Source organism: Tachysurus fulvidraco, chromosome 15 (assembly GCF_022655615.1).
Source record: "Tachysurus fulvidraco isolate hzauxx_2018 chromosome 15, HZAU_PFXX_2.0, whole genome shotgun sequence".
Classification (NCBI taxonomy): domain Eukaryota; kingdom Metazoa; phylum Chordata; class Actinopteri; order Siluriformes; family Bagridae; genus Tachysurus; species Tachysurus fulvidraco.
The window spans coordinates 22838719-22843089 of NC_062532.1; the positions used below are offsets into that span (position 1 = coordinate 22838719).

Genomic DNA, 4371 nt, shown 5'->3' on the forward strand with positions numbered 1-4371 from the left:
ACACAAACACACACAGACACACACAAACACACACAGAGACACACACACACACACACACACACACACAAACACAAACACACACAGACACACACACATAGAGACACACACACAGACACACACACACACACACACACACACACACAAACACAGATGCACACAAACACACACACAGACACACACATACATGAAGACACACACACCCCACACACACTCAGCAAGTGTTCTCTCTCTCTCTCTCTCTCTCTCTTGCTTTTTATCGTAACTTTTTTCCCTTTAAACCATGTCGGATTAGTGAGCTTTCATCCTCTCGGAGATTTCGTTGACTCTCCGCTGACACATCTACACTGCCATGCATGACCGATTTCTCACAACACACGGTAGAAATCAATCTTTTCCTCCTCCACATACACACACACACACACACACACACACACAAAGGAATCGGCGTTTTAGGTTTCCTCGCCTGTTGCAGGGTTCAGAGTGAACCTCTGTCGTTATGTAGCAGAACGCAGACGCTTCGTGACTCTGTGAAGCCGTCAGGAGTTTCCGATGCTGTGTTTGACACAGAAGACTAAAATCCCTGACGTGTATCTAACAGGATATTCCTACCATACGTTCACACGGCCTTGTTGCTTTCGGCGAAACCCCCCACACACACACGCGCGATGTCATGACGTCTAACCTGCGTTTGTTTTCTCGTTCCTTCACCATGAATCAGATCATAACGATGACTAGCATAAAAACACGCTAGCTCCTTTAAGTTTTGCTATTCGTAGCCTCCTCCGTTGGATTACTCTGTGTATCTGTGTCTGTCTGTGTATCAGCCGGCAACTGACGACCCGTGACTCAGAGGAAACGGCGCTATTGATTGTTTCATCACTTCCTGTTTTAGTCACGAATGTGATTGGAGTAAAAGAACAAAATAAAACAAATCGTGTTTGTATTGTTGGCTGACGCCCGATTAAACAGAGCTAATCGCGGTTATTAGCTTCTCCTTGCTCTTAAACACACGACTCGGATGTGCTCGACTCTTCTGTGTGTAAAATAAACACGTCTTCGGCGGTTTGCTGCGATTCCAGCGCTAACGGATCGGCTTCGTTTTTAATCTGATGGACCTCCGTGTTTTGTTTACGAGTCTAAACGTGCTAGCGTTGTCTGGATTAGCCTTGTCACAGCGTTAGCTTACGTGTAATCGACTCAGGTGTTAGTTTAGTTCTAGCTTTACTCGTGCTCTGAGATGTTATTGTTTTAAAGCAACAGCTTACGTGAGACAGCGACATGTACGGCTGGAAAGGAAGGAGTCTCCAGTTTCAGACGTAAAGTTTCTTTGTGGTTTCCATGTAATATGATGCGACAGGAAAGAGAGAGAGAGAGAGAGAGAGAGAGAGAGAGAGAGAGAGACAGAAAGAGAGACAGAGAGAGCGAGAGAAAGAGAGAGAGAGAAAGAGGGATAGAGAGAGAGAGAAAGAGTGACAGAGAGAGAGAGAGAATGAGAGTGAAAGAGAGAGAGAAAGAGAGACAGAAAGAGAGACAGAGAGAGCGAGAGAGAGAGAGAGAGAGAGAGAGAGAGAGAGAGAGAGAAAGAGAGAGAGACAGAAAGAGAGAGAGAAAGAGACAGAGAGAGAGAGAAAGAGAGTAACACTACACAACATGGTAACACTACACAGCACAACATTTCTGTAACACTACACAACATGACACACCAGGATTTCTGTAACACTACACAACATGACACACCAGGATTTCTGTAACACTACACAACATGACACACCAGGATTTCTGTAACACTACACAACATGACACACCAGGATTTCTGTAACACTACACAACATGACACACCAGGATTTCTGTTACACTACACAACATGACACACCAGCGAGAGAAGCTTGTTTTTTTCCCCCAAAGTCATGACGTGTTTTTCAGTGTGGACGAAACCGTGACCATCTGACACACTGTCAATAAAACCAGAGCTCTAGTAGAAAGGAGAAACTGGAGGACAGAATTCACACACACACACACACACACACACACACACACACACACACACACACACACACTCCTTTATTTCCTTCTCTCTCCATATGCACATCTCTCCTACAGCTCTCCATCCTAAATTATATATAAGCTCACATGGCTGTGGATGGAAAGAAAAGCTAGAAGGATGTCTGGGTGTCGCTGTAGATCCAGCTCCTCTAAACACACACACACACACACACACACACACACACACACACACACACACACACACACACACACACACAGGGCTCTGCTCAGCAGCGTCATCCTCGTCTAGAGGGAATTAGCGGCTGCCCAGCGGTGTGTGAATGGTGATGGGGGGGTCGGCGTTCCCGTGCAGAGGTGGGGTGTGAGGATGCACCGGAGCAGAGCAGGATCTCAGAGCTGGAATATTTCCTCATGACACACACCATGGTTGTGTTACTATCCCTGTGTGACGGACGCACATGCAGTAGAAGACATGATCAATTCTGCATGCACACACACACACACACACACACACACACACACACACACACACACACACACACACACATGCCAGCACACATGTGCGCCGCAAATGCAAAGTCACGATCCGACGCTCCTGAAGCGCAGGAGATCGGGGAACAATAGTTTTGCATCTTATTATCTCACGCCGACGAGCTTCACACGACGATACAGGACACAGGAAGCGCATATTCACACACACACACACACACACACACACACACACACACACACACACACACACACACACACACATCCTTTTTATCCCCATTTATATCTATCTATTATTTTCCAGACCTTCGGCTTTGTCACCTATCATCATCATCATCATCATCGTCATCATCATTGGTAGAACGTTTCTCAATGCAACATGCAGCACAGGAGCACAGAGAAATAAAAGGAGCTTGTGTACTGTACCTGGGATGGAGGACTTTGGAGGGATGGAGGGATGCAGGGATACAGAAGGATGGATGCCACAGGCTAGACTGAGAGGCAGAGAAGAATAAGGATCATCTCTCCTCCTCTCCCGTCTCTCTCCTCTCTGTCTGTCTCTCCTCGCTCTGTTTTTCCCCTGCCTCCTTCACAGTATGCCCCCCCTCTCTCTCTCTCCTGTCCCTCCCTCTATCCCTCCCTCCATCCCTCGCTCCATTCTTCACTCCACCCTCCCCCTCTCCGCCATGTGCCCGGAATACTAAACGAGCTCCGTCTCTGTTTGTTGGCTGTAGTGCCACAGACATCACTTGATGTTCATTTTGATTCACTTCATCTATATGAATCACTCTGACGAGTCGACTCTTACGAACAAACCTGCTGAGGTGAATCAAACTATTCGATTCAATTCGCATAAAAAAAGAAAGTATTAATAATAATTTAAACATGTACGATATTTCACCTTCAGTTTAGAACGGATCAGAAAGAGCTCCTAGACAAGGAGGTTCCTCAAAAGTTAGATTGATTCTTTTGATTCCTACATTCCAAATGTATTCCTAAAGGACTTTTATTCTTTTTTTAACCATTTATGATTGAAAAAACTTCAGTATCTATTCTTCGGCTAAGGGTTCAAAGTTCTAAATGAGCTTCTAAGCTACCGACTCTTAAAGATGTTCCTCGAGGGTTCTTTTAATATGATTTGATTTTTAGCTTCAATAATAAAAGCTTGACAAATAAAAGTTCCTTAATGTAGCTTAATGGGATGATTTTTACCTTCCATTATTGCCCTTCTCAGGGCGCTTAGCTTAGTAAAGGGTGCTAGACTGAACCTTTCCCCCTGTAAAGTTTTGTACTAGCTGTTTATGTGGAAAAGGTTGAAGATCATGGACATGACCTAGGTTTATCCTGAAGCCTCTGTTTGTTGGAGACCTAAACAAACAGCATCATGAAGACCAGCGAGCAAGAAGGTTTCCTGGAGAAGGTTCTGGACAGGGTTTGGTTAGAAAAGGAGGTGTGATTTACTGAGATTTGTCTTTTTCTTTTTCAGGAAATTGTAATGTATCTGATTGACCTTCTTTTAAACCGAGATACAAATCAATGGTCAGGTTCTGTCCTGCCTCGACTCCGCCCCTGCACACACTTTGTAATTAGCCTGATTAGCAAGTGTGTATCCAGCACAATCCTCCATTCGTGTTCGTGTTTGTGTTTGTGAGGTACGACGTGTTTTTATTCTCCAGCGCTGAACTTTGTACCTGGTGAATCGCAGAAGGTTGGTGGAACACAAAGAACACCAGAGAACCATCTAACCTGCAGAGCTTCAGCTCCACCGAGGCGGCCGTGCGGAGCTGCTTAAATTAGAGCCCAGGAAATTACTATAATCCATTTGTGAGGGAGTCTGTGTGTGTGTGTGTGTGTGTGTGTGTGTGTGTGTGTGTGTGT

General features: G+C 45.3%; 1 protein-coding gene across 3 annotated transcripts in view; it reads right to left on the bottom strand.

Annotated features, from left to right (window-relative positions):
* The window catches only part of syt3 (synaptotagmin III), a 52122-nt gene extending 49039 nt beyond the window's left edge, over nt 1–3083 (bottom strand). The window contains exon 1 of one of the 3 annotated variants that reach the window (XM_027145495.2): nt 2920–3081. The gene's annotated coding sequence lies outside the window, so the exon portion shown is untranslated. Of the gene's footprint in view, nt 1–682; nt 838–2919 lie in introns of those variants that run through there. The other 2 variants (XM_047800980.1, XM_027145496.2) reach the window with 2 other exon arrangements.
* Nucleotides 3084–4371: the final 1288 nt, after the last annotated feature.